The sequence below is a fragment of the Poecilia formosa genome, unplaced genomic scaffold (assembly GCF_000485575.1).
Source record: "Poecilia formosa unplaced genomic scaffold, Poecilia_formosa-5.1.2 Scaffold495, whole genome shotgun sequence".
NCBI classification, from domain to species: domain Eukaryota; kingdom Metazoa; phylum Chordata; class Actinopteri; order Cyprinodontiformes; family Poeciliidae; genus Poecilia; species Poecilia formosa.
This window is the reverse complement of record NW_006800434.1, coordinates 53,184-69,747: the sequence shown is the minus strand read 5'-3', so window position 1 is coordinate 69,747 and position 16,564 is coordinate 53,184. Positions and strand designations below refer to the sequence as shown.

At 36.2% G+C, this 16,564-nt stretch overlaps 1 protein-coding gene across 1 annotated transcript in view; it reads left to right on the top strand.

Moving 5' to 3' along the window:
* The first annotated feature begins 9,174 nt into the window (after nt 1-9,174).
* The window catches only part of lingo4b (leucine rich repeat and Ig domain containing 4b), a 20,023-nt gene continuing 12,633 nt past the window's right edge, over nt 9,175-16,564 (top strand). Inside the window, exon 1 of the mRNA XM_007578857.2 lies at nt 9,175-9,538. The gene's annotated coding sequence lies outside the window, so the exon portion shown is untranslated. The remainder of the gene's footprint in view (nt 9,539-16,564) is intronic.

The following is a 16,564-nucleotide window of genomic DNA, read 5'->3' as shown; positions in this document are numbered from 1 at the left end:
AAATAAAGGTCATGGAAACACAGCACAAAAGAATTACTGATATAAACACCTGAAGTAAATAAATTCCCACAGCATGGCCTAAATAGATACCATATTCATATTGCATGTATTTCTGCTGTCTGGTGGTGAAGTACTTCCTTGTCCTGCAAGTCATGTGTGTATTTATGAATGTGTCGTGTGACTTCTATTGTCATACAGCAGACCAGAACATCTAGTCACCAATCTAAATATAAGAACATCCCCTATGCCTCATATGTCCAGTGATACATGACTGTATTGCCACTGGTTCATTTTGCATGCAATCGCTCCTCTATTAGCAAATATAGCAGCTTAAATGGAACAGCTTCAGTATGCAAGCATTATCATTACACCTTCACTTTGAAAAAATAGAAATAAAAAAATCATAAATGTATTATTATTCATAAGATTTTTCTTTTGACTTAACATTGCATCTCATATCTGATTTCATGTTTGATGTGATCACAGATGTTTAGTCTGTCATCAGGCATTTTGAATATTCAGCTTAATTTCTATAGCTGTTTATGATTCATATAAATATAATAAATGCAGCTACAGTAAACACAATAGTTACTTAGTCCTTTATTAAATTTATTTAACAAATGCATGTGATGATCTTTTTGATCCTTAAGCTCCAAAGAAACAAAGACATAAAAAATAGGAAGTCTTCCCTTAGATCAGTCTGAATCGTTACAGTTTTAATCTACATACACTAAGCTGATAATACACAGACATATTTCAAAGCCTTTATGATTAATATACTGCCCTTTTGTTGTCCTTTGCACAACACCAGAATATAAAAAGCTTCTTTGTTTTTATTGTTCTTCCTCCCATTCCCACTGAAGCAATGTTCATGACCAGATGCTCATTAATCATTAGGAAAAACTTCAGTTTCAGCGCCTTTCCTTTTCACTTCATAAAATATGCTTGGACTGATGCATCAACACTTGGGATTAATTAATAAACTGATCTTCAAACTACTAACATGCTGCATTTAATTAGAAAGCAGCATGTTTATGATAGTCTAGTCCATCCCATCTTTCCACATTGAACATCTTGTACTTAAATGTGTCACATTATTTTTTGTCTGGATGAACCACTTAGTACTGATGAATCACAACTGATTGAATGAAAAACAGTTCATACTGAAAAATACAATATTTATGTAAAATGACAATTAAACATTATGGTATAAATGATCTGATATTTTGTGTCTTAATCATTTTCTTCTAGTTTATTTATGTTTAACAGGCCTTGTCATATTTCTCTTGTTTAAGACCGGTAAGTTTTCTTCTTTTATTGAAACATTCACACTGCCTTCATGAAGTGGCTGTCTATACTTTTACTGCACATAACAAATTGCCTCTTAATTTAGCAGTGCTAGAAGCCAGTCATCTGGTACCTTTTTGTAATAATCTCAATGCTCACAAAACACAAAGGGAAGTAACTCCATGCTGACACATTGATTGGGCTTAGACATTTTTCAATCACCTAAATCTCCAACAGGTTCTTTATAAACAAATACAGTTAAATGAATCCCAGCCATGGATATGAAAAAGGAAAGTAAGTCCATCAGTAAACTAATTTATGCAATTTGTTTTTTGTTTTATTTTCAGAGTTTTATGATTTTATTTAATTGTCTCATATGTAAGTCAGGCTGAATATAAATGTTTCTAACTTTGGTCTGAATTTGGTATTTAGCTAATCAATGTCAATAAGCTTGAAGGACTACTTTACTTCCAGATACACTAACATTAATGCAAGTTTTAGGGGTTTACCAAGCTTTGTTTTCCCTCTTGCCAAGGAGGCTCTAAAGAGCAGCTGCAGTACTAAACCTAATGTAAGTCTAAAAATGGTTTCACAAAATCCAAAGCAACAAATATCTATTCAATACCAGAAATATGAAAAATTGCTCTCTGGAAAATATATTTGCAATTAAACATAGTAACTAATTTAAAAGTGAGTGTGAAAATAATGCATTTACCAATCAGCCAAAAATATTAGTCTCTGCTGCAAGGTTGATGGAGAGTTCTTAAGATAAAATACATTGTATGTTCTTTCTCATGTCATGGAAGTATATTTTTTGGCAATTCAAAGCCAGAAAGGTTTGTTGGTGGCATCTGACATCAAACACGGTGCTTAAAATTGTAATAATTACCAGTAATTAACCTTTATTTTTGATAGTGTTTTCAAAGGAAGTGGCATGCAAACTAGATGTCTGAATAAAGAGAAAACAACTGTAAAAACTGACTGATCATCACTTGCTGCCCTTCATACTAAATGAATAACTTTACTCTGTTTATTAGACATTATGCCTGCTTCCTTTCCATTTTACATCTTTATTTGCTTCAATTGAAAGGAAAATGAAAATCACAAAAAAAAAATAATAATAATAATAATTATAAGTACGTTTATAAAATTTGAAACAGGGCCTGCAATAATTTGGAGTGTGAAGTTGCAGGCTCTCAAATTTTCCACTTATTCCAAATAAAGGTTTCATAATGCCGCTAAAGTGTAGAATATGGGAGTGATTTTTTCCGAAACAAGTCAAGAAAATATCATTCAAATTCCTCTCTGTCTATTTCCTGTCTTCTGCTCCTTGAGGTCAACCACAACCTTGGGTGCTGTGCTGAGATCTCTGTTGTGCTAAGATCTTTGTTGTGTTAAGTGCAGAGCAGGCGAGCAGCTTCAGGCGCTGGCTTTCATCACTGACAGCTCTCTATCTATCTGAGCGCCTTTTTTTTTTCCTTCCATTTTTTTTTAGAGCCCCGCTGGCTTTCTCTTGGCTGGAAAGTGCATCCTAAGCTGCTTTAAGACTCTTCCTTCAGATTCCTCTTTGGCCACTTTAGATAATGAAACTTATGAAAGGTATTGTCTCTAAACTGATCTATTATCTGACTTCCCCATCTCGGCTCAAGCAGACATCACCCAGAGGGTCATGACCTGAGTGTTAAATTATGTATGGGGAGATAGATTTATTTTCCAATAATCCTCAGTGCTATGTGCTCAGGTTTTAGAATATATTTCAATGGTGGAAGTATTTTGTCTCCATTGTGATCACCGGCAGCCTGAGACTCACTGTTGTCATAAATAATGGGAAATTAAAGCCCTTGCTTCACAATAAATTATTTGTAGCGTGTTTCTTTCTATATAGGCAAAACCCGCCACAAATGTGGAAGCAGCTCAACTCCCAGAGTTTTTCGGTTGATAAACTCGCTGACTCAGACATCATGGGGTCTCAGCTTCCTGCTATTACAAAACCAATGTGGCACTGTGAGAATAGGCAGGAAAACCTTACATCACTGCAGAGAGGCACCACAGAGGAAATTGAATGGCATTCCATTTTCTATATGAATCCATACCACTGACTTCCTCTGGGGACAGATTATGTAACCCTAATTTTGCTCCAGGTTTGAAGTAAATGTGCCTAAGCCCTAAAACATCAAGCCCTCAAGCTAATAGAGCGAGAGACGGCCCAACAGGCCTTTAATCCTGATTTAAACTGTGTAGAGTTTTCCCTGACCAGTTCAGAGATTAGGCCAGCAGACATCAACGAGGTCGTAAAGGCTTGTTATGATTCCGTCAGATTAAACTATGTTGTCTTTTTTTTCCCATTTCAATCTTTGATTGTTTGGGAAAGCAAAGACATTGTGTGTTTACAGTGTTGGAAAAGCTCCTGTAGTCTGATCCATGTCTGCCCCGTTTTCTTTTCAATCTCAGTATGAGCAGACATGTAAGTGGAAGGATAAAAAGTGCTTAAAATATTAAGAGTTAAAGTCACCAATGATTGAAATCATTTCATGGACAAGACCTGGTCATGAAAGCAAGCAAATGCAAAAAGCTTTTCCCGAGAAATGAAATGTATCAGCTTTAAAGGTTTTCAAAGTCATCAGCCTTTGACAGCCTTAAAGTTTCATTTTATTTTATTTGAAAAACAAAAAGTTAAATAAGTGACCAAATTGTATTTTAAGGCCGAAAACACCCAATGAATTGTAATCAAAGTAAACATTGGTATGTCTTTTTTTCTTTTCTTTTTTTTTTTTCTTTAAATGTAGCACTGTAGTTAAGGGAGCAATGAGATTTTTAATAAATGTTCTACAGTTTTGAAAAAAGTTCAACAGGAGCCTGATTAAAAAGTCCCAACGGAAAACTTTACCAATGGTGCAGTATTTATTCTGAACTGTAGGGGGAGATATTTGGCAATGGCTCTAGGAACAATCTAAATGTCTAAGTATTGGGTTCTTAATCCTTCGTTCATTATTTGAAGATCCTTCAAAGACCCTAAATATGAATTACAAGGAGCTGTGACAGTACAGAGCTTCTCCAATACACACCTACATCAGGCTAACTTCAAAGCAAAACTCAGGAGAGTTGACTGAGTTAGAAATTTGGAGCTTGACACAAACTCCAACTGTAGAGATCTGTCAAAAGATCAGCACAGACAATAAGGATTTTGTGAAATGAATGAGACTTTTTATATATTTTCATGCTACATTGACTTTATTCTAACAGTTATTTAAATAAAAATGATCAGATTTCAATTTAACACACTTTATTTCTGGATGCCAGAATTCATGTTGAGAGGGTGACAAATAGAACAGTGAACCTATATATAGATTTTAGTGAAATTTAGTATGGTTTGCAGATGGTTTAATCAATAAAGAAACAAAAAACAGGAGATGCAGATCTCAAAATGTTAAGATTTTGAGATTTTGAGACGGCCTTTCCATTGAACAACAATAGAAAGGCCAGAAGGACAGGCAGCATGCAGGCATACAGGTAGTGCTGGTGGCTGTATGCTGCACCAGCAGCAGCACATACATGAGGTCTACTGTTACTTTAACTAGAACAGTGTACTTTGGACAAATGAAACACATAGCAGAGAGAGACTGTGCAAAGATTAATACTCAAGGATTCTTCTTTATGTATGCAAACACATTGTGAAATGTTACTGAACATGGATAAAACTGTCATATGCAGGCAAAATAGAGTTGAACAAAGTAATGACAGAAGGGTTGCCAAAAATGGTGGCACCATTAATTTGATCAAAAAGGAAATGATACATTTTAGGTTTCTTGTTTTAATCTGCAGACATGTGCTTAAATTATAGGTTGGAATAGTCTACACTTTTAGAGTGAGATTACGCTACTGCAACAAAAGATTAATTTATTATGTTTCTTTTAGATTCATACCAATCTCAATAAATATATAATGACTTACTCAAAATATTAATAAATGACTTCAGCATTGAATCCAGCCAGGAACTCTGAGCATATAAGTCTGCATGTGCAGAGCCCTGACTGCGGACCCTCTGAATGTTTGTTGCATGATCTTAGGAGAATTATCAACGGGCCCAGTCTGAAACTGGATGCAAAACCAAGTCATTCATGATTCCTGTTGTCTAATCTCTTTACATGGCATGGTTGCTGGGCATCTGCGATATCTGTTGATGCACACATGTGCTATAATGTTTAAGGGATTAGTATTTATTTTTAAGCAGCCACAGAAACTCCCAGCATCACACACATACGCATGCACACACACACACGCACACGCACGCACACGCACACACATACACACACACACAGTGAGATGAAAGCCCTTTTCATAAACACAAGCTGGGAGCACACATTCATAATTTTTTCAGTGGTTTATCCGTCACATGCTGATGGGTCTACACATTTGCTCTTTGGAGATTAGCAGCAGCATTAGATTTTAAAGTGCTGCCATGCTCTATGCCTCTTTCTTTTAATTGATAAAAGATTTGAATTGAGGTTTGGAGAGAAATTGCTGATGTGCAAAATGAGCTCATGAAATGAGCTTAAAGCTTGTATCAGCACACTCTTTAACACAGTGCCAATAATACAAGCCATCAGCACCACCAGTGTAACCCTGGATTCTCATTAGAGCAAGCAACAGCTGGGATCTCAGCATGTACTTAAAAGCTAAATGGTCTGAATGTGCTTGGTTTCAGAAATGGCTTTAAAGGGAGCAAAGAAAGAGAGGTTCACTGCACAGAAATGGTTGTAACTATTTAGTTAATACTTAACAGAGCCCAGATTATTGAATTCCTGCAACAACTGCAGCATACTTTAGTGTGGGAAGAAAGTACCAACTTCTCACTTTCACTCAAACATCAATGGTAGAGCATTAAAAAAATAATTAAAATAATAATAAAACAAAAAAAAAAAAACATGTTTTCTTGTGATATTACTCTATTTGGTGCCAAACAAAAAGAGTAATAACCAATTGGACAATTGGATATATTTCAAAGTAAATAACATAAGTTATTGAAAGAAATGGCTCATGGTCTTTTGCCATAAATAAAAGAGAAATCCTACACCATTAAAATCTGAGGCCACTCCGTTTGTTTACTTTTTATGAAGAAGGAAGTTGTGCTTTGTGCAATTTTCATGTTGTATTCTTCAGTGGCTGTTGATGTAGAGTGGAATGTGGACACTCAAAAACTAAATAGACTAATAGACAGCAAATATGCAAATATGAACTGAAATGTAAAAATTGTCAACAATTACAGGCATATTAACTTCACTTTTTTTTTGTAACGTTAAACAAACAAGGCCATCATCTTCATTATTGCAGATCAAGAAGCAGTATCAGCCAGCAAAAGTCTGATAAGCAATTATTTCAGAGTTTATGGAGTCATTTATTTTAAGCTGTGGCTTTAAACAGCAGTTATTGCAATCTAAATGCTCGACTTAAAGGCAGCTGGATTTCTTAGAAATATTTTCTGTTCCTGCAAACTTTACTTTCACTCAACCTATTGAAGCATTTTTAAAGTTATTTTCTGATTTTCACGACAAATAAGAAGAGAGTAAATATTAACTACAAGAGAAAATTATTAACCAAATCAGATTCATTTTCTTTTTCTGTGTTCACAAACAAAAATTAACATCAGAAAACTCTCCAATGTCGATCATCTGCTCACATCTCTTCAGTAGCACAAAAGCTACTCACAATAAATGAAAAGGAAATCAAACCGTCTGGGAAGGGGAACACAGAGGGTTTATTTCATGCCAGGCAATAAGCAGTGCACAGCTGATGCACTCTTAAAAATATCATAGAGTTCTGTAGGCGGTGCAGAAGTAACTAACCATCTTCTTTTCTTCATCAGCGCTGCTGTTAGCTCTGGGATTCTGAGTAGGAGCTAATTCTGGTACCCAAAGTTAAAGTTTCATGATGTCTCCTTCCTAATTAGCTTCACTTCCGGATGCTGATCTCAGACAAAACAAATTCTACTCAGCTTTTGATATAATTAAACCCTTGGGTAAAAGTGATACATTGATGTATTTTCACATGACAACCATCAGTGTACCTTTGGGCAAGACTGTCACTTCTGCATGCACTCATTGATGATGGGTTTCTCAGGCTGTTTCCATTGAATTATTATATTTAATATTAATATTAATTGTGCTACTAAGTGATGCCTGATTGTTTTTTTTTTTAGTTTTGTACACTAAGTCTGCGGCCACTTTGACCAGCCTCACAGATCCTTATGGTGACTTTTGTTTTACTAAGCAGCTTGCCTCCTCCAAAGCCATAGTGTGGAGCCTCCTGCCAGCCGATCTAAACCCCTTGAGCGGCGGAAATGAAGATGTGCATGGCTGTCTTTCAGAACGCAGTGAACCAGAAGCAACAGGGATTAATTAAAATGAAAAGTGAGGTTTAGCCTCGGACCACCATCACCTACTGGGAACCAAATGGAAAAGTCCAAGCATCCTGAAAATCTGCTTATGGTCTGAGAAAACAATTTAACCGCAGTGTGTCAAATCCTTGGTTCTATACAGCTTTTTTACACTCCTGGCTTTTCGACATGTTACTAAAGCAAAATCATTTCATTTAGCCTATGTGATATGAAAATAGTAAAAGGAATATACAAGTTCAAAAGAATTGCATTACTGTCGGCTTTTGATCCATTAATTTGTGGATCTTTTTGTGTTTTGCTTCAACACCCTTTGTGTTTCTGTGTTGTCACCAACGTTTCTCAAACCTATGCCTATAAAATAATTAGCATTGCCAGATTATGTTCACCTGGTGTATGGTATAACCTCCTCTCTTTCATTGTCCTCTTCTGTTTTCTTACATTTTGTTATTGTATCTGCCTGTATGTTTAATTACCATTAAATGTTGCTCCTGATATCTTGACTGCATTGGGTCTGCCTCAAGCACACTTTGGATGCAAATGTATTGTGATGCAGTTTATTATTACTTGCCATAGACAATTCAATTTGTTGAATTGTTTAAACAAAGAAATCTGCTCTGTACAAGTATAATTTGTAACAATGTATGCCTGAAATAAATATAATTAATTATTTTTAGTTTTAAAAACTAAAGAATTATTGCTGATCCTAAATGTCAGAGTGTTGTGATCCCTGTGTAATCTTCTGGCAGTTCTTTTCTCATCCCTCACCTTTTTCTCACAAGGCTGAACCAAAACTATAACATGTACTGTGTAATTAAAGGTTCAATTTGTCATAAAAGTCATGATTCTACACTCTTTGTCTGCTAGAAGGAAACACACTTTTCAGCCCGATTGTGTTATTTTGTTAAAAAAACACAATATGCTGAGGGTTACACACAGGGGAATAATGTCACATCTATGGGTTGTTTCAATGTTACTTGAGAGTTAATTTCTTGTGACTTGCCACTATTTAAATCAAGTATTGATCTGAATTGATTTGTAATTTGCATGTGTAAAAGAAAATTGTGTGGATAGGGCACTAAAACTTGTTCTAGCCCACTGTCCTATCCTCCTAAACCCAACTGTGGATTTCAGGTTAGCCAGTTAACTTCAACCCTTTTTTGTGTTGAAACTTTAATTCTGGATCAAATCCAGAACCCAACCCTTTTGTATTAAACTATACAAGGTTGGACCCTTTTTCGGCTGAGGACTGGGTTAACAAAATAAACCAAATGGTGTTTTAACCAAGAATATATATATATTTTTTTATGTTGTTGCACATTTAGAGAATGTTGTTTTTATTCTAAAGAGTAATGCATTGAAATTCAATATTGCAAATCTGATTTTTGGTGTTGTTTTTGAAGGTATTCCTCGGGATTTAAAGCATTACAGCCAGACACACGGCGCTTATCCATCCTTTAAATCTGCGGGACTTTTGTTTTTGTACCAGACTGGCAGCTGAGTGGAGACATGCGGAGCGGCACCAGCAGCAGCAGCAGCAGCGCGTCAGAGTGAAGCCGCTTCTCCACCTCATCACACAACAAGGCAGACAGAGGCGACCTAAATTATTTTAGTGCCATAATTATCCGAGAACTCCCCACGGTATTCTACAGACGGAAAAGGATTTAATGAAATAAGGAGGGCGGAGAGAACTGCCGCCGCTGTGGTGCGACAGATGTTGGGAAAGTCTTGTTGAACGTGGAGAAAAGGAGGAAGAGGAGTAAGAGGAGGGAGAGGGAGACTGTCCTGAACTCGGATGAGCATGTGAGCGTTAAAGCCATGAAGGATTTGCGATGATTCCTTCCCTGAAAACATCCGCTGGTGAGTTTCATTCATTAAATAAATGCTTTTCTGCAGAAATTTAACGCAATTTTCCATCACTTTGGTTTGCTCTTAACTTAGAAACAACATCGCCTTACATTCCGATACTTTTTCAACAATAACACATGTAAAGATGAATTTTACTGGTGTTGTAATCTGATAGCATAAAAAGAAAAAATAAATGTACTGAATACAATAAATTTGATTTTTATTTTAACTTCTTAGAAATAATACAAACCAATTTAAACATTCTCACTTGACATCCGAAGCCTACTTTTCTGTAAAGCTGAAATATAGTATAGAAGATTGAAAAAAACAATAAGATCAAGAAAAGCAAAGTCAAACAGTAACTATTTTTTACTGCATTTTTGCCTGACTGTTTTTTGCAGTGTCCATTCATTTTGGTATGCAGGAAAATGTATCATCTTTCATAATTTTTAAGAAAGCTCTGTTCAGTCAATGCAGCAAGAAACTATCATATTAATGCCCACAGCAACTTTATGTTCATGATTTATGTTATAGTGATTGAATGGATTTCCAGGAAGATGCCAAGTTCATCTTTACTCACAATTTTCTTCTTTTAAAAAGATCTTTACACATGTATAAAAGGGCTTTAATATTATTTTATCATGAGTTGCCTGAATGTGCAGATCTGTTGCTGTTTTTGTGGAGTGCCTCTGAACAGTAATCCTCTCCATAGTTTGTTCCATAAACCTAAAAAATTGCTGCAGCAGACTGTGTTTTAACTGCCTTTGAGCAGGATTACAGACTGCAACAACTGCAGCCTCATTTCCTCATGGGACAGCGCTAACTTGTGGGTGTTTACATCAAAGTTCTTTATAAATCAATTTAAACCTTTTTTTTGTCAGAGAAAACTGCTGCATTACCAGACTTGGTACAGCTTGTTAGATTGTCACTTGCTCCGTGAGAGAGGTTTAAACTTTTTTACAGAAAAAACAAACAAACAAACAAAAAAAAAAAAAAGTTGCAGAGCTGAACTTAGAGCAGAAGCAAACTGTTAGTTCTCTCTGCCCGTCATAATCAGGACACACATCACATCAGTTGAAGCTCAGGAGAAGCAGATCACCATCAAGGGAAAACCAAGGATTTACGCCTGGGATTCAGCCAAATGGGCAATTTAATCAGAGGCCATTTTATGCCCAGGAAGTATGTCATTCTCCTTAGCGAATGATTTACCTGAACTATTATATTCAGAGGGAAATTTAGACTGCAAGTGACTTCAGCTTCAGGAGAGAAAGCTCAATAGCTTTCTTGCCTTCAGGTGATTTTGGGTGTATTTGCCTTTAATAGGTTAGTTCATGGGCTCATTGACCTTCATCGTTTGATAGTCTTAGGATTTTCACCAAGTTAAATATTTTCAGGCTTTGCAAGCTAAATTTACTTTGAATGAAGTGTATATTTTTTACTCAGATGGGTCATTTTTAGTTCATGCTTGGCAGGGTCTAGAATCTGACAGTTTTTTTTAATTATTATTATTAACAATCTGAAGGATGGAATAAAGAACAGAAGAAAAATCTGTCATAGCAACAAAACAGAAGAATCCAGCAATGAATAGCGACAAATCAAAAGCTTTAATAGTGAGGCAAGGATGGAAAGTGACAAATGAACCAGATGAAATGTGGTCCAGCTGTGGCAGAGAGAAAGCAGGGAACTGAGGGAGGAAGGACACTGATGAGCACAGGTGAAGCTGAACTGGGACTCAAAGAAACTAAAATGGAAAAGGCTTACCAATAATCAAGAAAAATAAATTCAATTGCACAAGGAACAGAACACGTGAATACATTGAAACTAATCGGAGGAATAAACCTACATGGCAATACCTTAGTAATAATAATGAACACAGGGAAATGAACTGAACATGGCAAGACCTAAAAATCACAAGTAAACCCAAAAATCAAAACATCCAAGGAATATAACAAGCTTTAAAAAATCCTGGAAGAGTTAACAAAATTCATCTTCAAAAATCAAACAGTATTGTTTTTTCTTTTGCAATTTACCATCAAATAAACTGTAACATTTCTTAGAGAAAAACATGGATTATGATTAGCTGTGTCAATCCTAATTTTAGCACTTGGGCAATCATGTGTTGTTAATGATTCATTGACCATAATCTGGGCTGCACAGTGGCACAGTTGGTAGAACTCTTGCCTTACAGCAAGAAGGTCCTGGGTTCAATTCCCAGCCTGGGGTCTTTCTCCATGGAGTTTGCATGTTCTCCCTGTGCATGGTGGGTTTTCTCTGGATACTCCTGCTTCCTCCCACAGTCCAAAAACATGACTGTCAGGTTAATTGGTCTCTCTAAATTGACCTTAGGTGTGTGTGTGCATGGTTGGTTGTCCTGTCTGTCTCTGTGTTGCCCTGTGACAGACTGGCGACCTGTCCAGGGTGACCCTGCCTCTCGCCTGGAACGTTAGCTGGAGAGGCACCAGCAACCCTCCTGACCCCGCTAAGGGTCAAGGGTATTAGAAAATGGATGGATGACCATAATCCAATCATTTGTGTGTTGTTTTTGCTGGTTAAGTCTAGCAAATCACCCTCAATGTATTTTGACATCCAGATGTGCTGAAGATATTTTGCTAAAATACAAACTGAGCATCATGTCAGAATGGAGAAGATAGGAAGTTTAAATGACTTTAGTCGTCGGTGTTAACAACCAACACGCATTTTCACGCATAACCTTTTCTCGGGATCAAGGTTCATCCATCCATCCATCCATCTTCTTCCGCTTATCCGGGATCGGGTCGCGGGGGCAGCAGCTTCAGAAGGGAGGCCCAGACTTCCCTCTCCCCAGCCACACCAGGGATCAAGTTTAAAAATGTAAAAGTTGTGTGGCAGAAAATAGTTGACATTCACTGTACTCCATGTCCTTCACACTAGATCTCAATTTAATAGAGCACCTTTAGGATGTGGTAGAGCAGGAGAAATTGAAAGCAGGAACAAATAAGGGAACATACTTTCAGAAATGCACAGACTTTGGCTAAGCAGCTGCTCACTTTACTGACCGTACTGTATCCTGTGCTGTCCTCAATACTGTCAGACTCTGGTTGGCAAAACTGTGTCAAACTGTTATTTGACAGGATAAAATCCAAAGACATCTTTATTTTATTTTTTTTTCTAGTTGTGGAACTCACTATCCTCAAACACTCCTAGCAAATATTAATCTTTATTCAAACCACTAGTGTTAACAGCTTTAAGCCTTAAAACATCTGTCGACAAAAAGCCACGTGCATATGTTGATAAACTCATTATCTGACTGTGCCTTTGACCTTTTTGCCAGAGCTTTAATACCAGGGTCAGGTCAAGATGGTTCTGTCAGGGAAGGTGTATCAGAGCTCAGAACAAAGCATCCTCACATCCAGCCTCCATGTTTTTTTCAGTCTTAACAGCCAGGAGATTATCTTCAGCACTTTACTTTTTTTTTCTAAAGCTGCAAAGGATAAATCTCTCAATTTGCACATGAGGTCTGTGCCATGTGCAGTTGTTTGTCTTTTCATCACAGTCTTAACCGCTTTTGGAGTGTTTGAACATGAAAACATCTTTTCAGGGAGGAATCAATAATGCACAGCACTTTTGAACCTGCTGTTGAAGATTTAGGCCACATCGTGATTTGAAGTCCTTTCATAGATGAATAGAAGGACGGGATGTTTTCTGCTTTTGGAGGGATACAGTTGGAGTAGGAATAAGAAATGAATACTTGCCCAGGGCTGATGTTTTTGGACTGTAGATAAAAAGCATCTATACATTAGAGGGTTTCTTTCATCATGTTTTACTTTTAAAATACACATCCCTTTCTTTCCTCTTTATTCGCTCATGTGTGAAGTATGGAGCTGTTCCACATTTGAAAGGAAATTGGGATACTCCACACAAATGTATCTGTTTTGTTTTGTACATAACAGAAAAGCTTTCGTGGGCAATTTCTTTTTGAACTTCATGACTTTTAGTAGAAAGAAATACGGTTTTTAAAGCATTTCTGATGAACAGGTTCCATTCAATTCATTACACAGTGATTAAAAATGTAATTTATTTCAATAATTTAATTCATAAAGTGAAACTTGCATGTTAACAAGATGTATTTTACATACTGCAAACTATTGCAAGGTTTTTGTTTCAGCTATTATGGTTTATAGCTCATGAAAATCCAAAATTCAGTTTTGAAGAATTTTACATACAATACATTTTAAAATACGGACTTTTAATAGGATACAAATATGTGGATGACTTCAGTCACTGACAACAACATGTATAGTAATCTACAAAAGCTCTATGTGTAAGAAACTGGTAGTTCACATATTACTTTTACCAAGAAAAGTACTGGAAAATACAGTGGTAGGAAAAAGTCTGGAAGATAAAGGCTACACTAAAAAAAAGATAGTGAAGCTCCAACTTAAAAAAAATCATAATAATTTGCTTCATGCTCAGACCATACCCTTGAAAGAAGTCCTAAGCATTTAATAATTTGGAGATTCACAAGATGTAGACTTTTCTTGCAGTCAGTGCTTCAAGAACCACCAAGAGCTAACACTAACACACCCATTGGCTACAGCTGTCTGATTGTAAATGTACTGTACTTACATAGCATCAAAAGTCATTCCAGCCATCCACCGGAAACCTTTAGACAACGTTATGCTTTCTTCTGTGGATAAGCTTTATGAAAATACTGATTTCATTTCCGAGCAGGACATGGCACATGTTTACACTGCCAAAAATACCAAAACCTGCTTTAATGAATCAGGTTTTTATTACCCCTACGTTTTTGATGTGCTCATATGTATGGATTATCTGTCAGGAAGTGGGGGTGCATATGTCTGTTTTTTTATTTTTGACATTTTCTTTGAAGCTAATGAGGACCGGGTTCTAGCAGCACTCAATTCAGGAAGTGTAAAAAAGTGTCAAGGACTGACTTTTTTGCTAAAATCATCACTTTCTTTTACTTCAAACTCTTGCAGTTTTATAAATGTTATTCCATATCAGCTGCACAAAAGTGCGGCCTCCTTTTTCGTTTATTGGGAGAAGACCACAGAGGCAGACAAATGCAATATTTGAAAAGCTGAGGAAATCAGGTCAGGAACTTTTATGCATCAAACTTCCGACATCGGAGATTTATGTGTCACATTTGACGGCAAACATTGTGAATTATAAAATGTCTGCTAAAGCGCCATCCCTGTATCTTCTTTCTTTCTTCGTCTGAACTAATGTATCCCCCTGCTTTTATCAACATCATTTCCTGTCCTGCAGACATTTTGACAAAAGGAAGAGCTATTATATAGTAAGCATTGACAATTTTAAAAGTAAAACCCTCCATTAAATTGGCCTATCTTCCTCCCTGTGTGGCTTTTGTTCCAATTCAGGCAAAAATATTTCTCCTGGGGGCTGTTTGGTTGCCAAACGCAATTTGTTGAAAAGCAGATTTCTCGAACAGATCTGCACTTTCCTCAAATAAATAATTTGAATGTTTTCTTCCCACAGTTATTGTGCAATGTGCCCATCCACTTGCTTGTTCTTGTCAATTTCTCAGAATGAATAAATCCGGGCATAAGTAGTTGAATCTTTTAGTTAATTTCTTTTCCTGTAAGCAGAAGTGGAATGATCTCACATATTTAAAATACCTCAGTTGATTTCAGGGAAGTTTTTTCTCTCTTTCTCCTCAGTTTAATTTAAATAGATGAAGGCCAGAGTGTTAAAGGTCTCAGTTTTGCATGATAGTTCAAGAAGACTGATAGACTGAGAATAGAAAAACAACTTATGAAAATCAGTAGAGTTGAATCTCGTAAATTGTTCTTTTATGATTATACTCAGAGATGATTATAACCAGTGACACAGTTTAATAATTCAATGTTTGGTTTGAGATGTAGCATTGACCTACAGCAGCATTAGTCGTCTACCTACACACCCTTCTTGTTCTTTTCCTTTTGAATTTAAGTTAATTCTTTTTTTTTTTTTTTTTTTTTTTTTGGCTGTTGTTTGGGGTGGAGTGCTGTTCATTTAGGTAAATTGTGTAATATAGTTTTCATAAAATAGTAAGCTACTAGAATGAACTAAATATATAGTTATATGATTTTTATAAATATATGTTCATAATTCAAGAATAAAAAATCGTTAACACAAAATGGTATTAGTGAGTGATGTTCAAAGTCAGTCCTCCAGGGTTGATATCCTGGATGTTTTAGTAATTTTTCTAGTTTAGCACACTTAAATGAAATGATGGTTCATTATCAGATCTGCAGATGTTCCCTGCCACTTTCTTTGTGGTTTGCACCAATGCCATACGGTTTTTGGTAACATGACTCATTTGATGAGAAAAAAAAAATTGTTTCCATTGCAGTTCTGTGAAATTAAGCTATTTCGACATGGTCGAAAAAATCCACCTTATCCTATCGCCAAAACCTGCTAAAGTCGAGAGTTGTTCCAAATTGGCCTGTTTCTGTTAAGCAAATTTATTTTCAAAATGTCAAATTTGACAGTTTTTCCATATAGTATGGCATATTTTTGTAAATATGAATTTATCAGAGAAAAATAAAATAAATGGCTGCAATAGATTGACTGTTTCTAGCGCCTTTAAACTAATTATTCACTCTCAATTAGCTCCAGGTTTATCCTCCATTGTGTCACAAATGCAGCATTCAGCACCAGCAAACCTCTTGCTTACTGTTGTAACTTTAGTAAATGCTCCACAAGACAAAAAGTCTGAATCTAAAAATGTACAGCATACAGTGTATCTTCTTGGAGTGTCAGTTCAGCACTTCTGTCAGTCATCCAGCCTTTTTTCCCTTCCTGTCCGTGCTGTTATACCTGGCTCTGACTCAGATGGAAATCAGGTGGGATTATAGAGAAGTCCTGTCAGATTAGCATGCCGGCAGACACAGAGGAAAACCTCCACCTGAACAATGAAGACAGATTATGGATATGATTGATTTTCCTTGAAAATGACACCATATCACTGATTTAATTCTGTAATAGAAAAACAGAAAAAAAAAAAAAAAAAAAAAAAAAAAAAAAAAAAAAAAA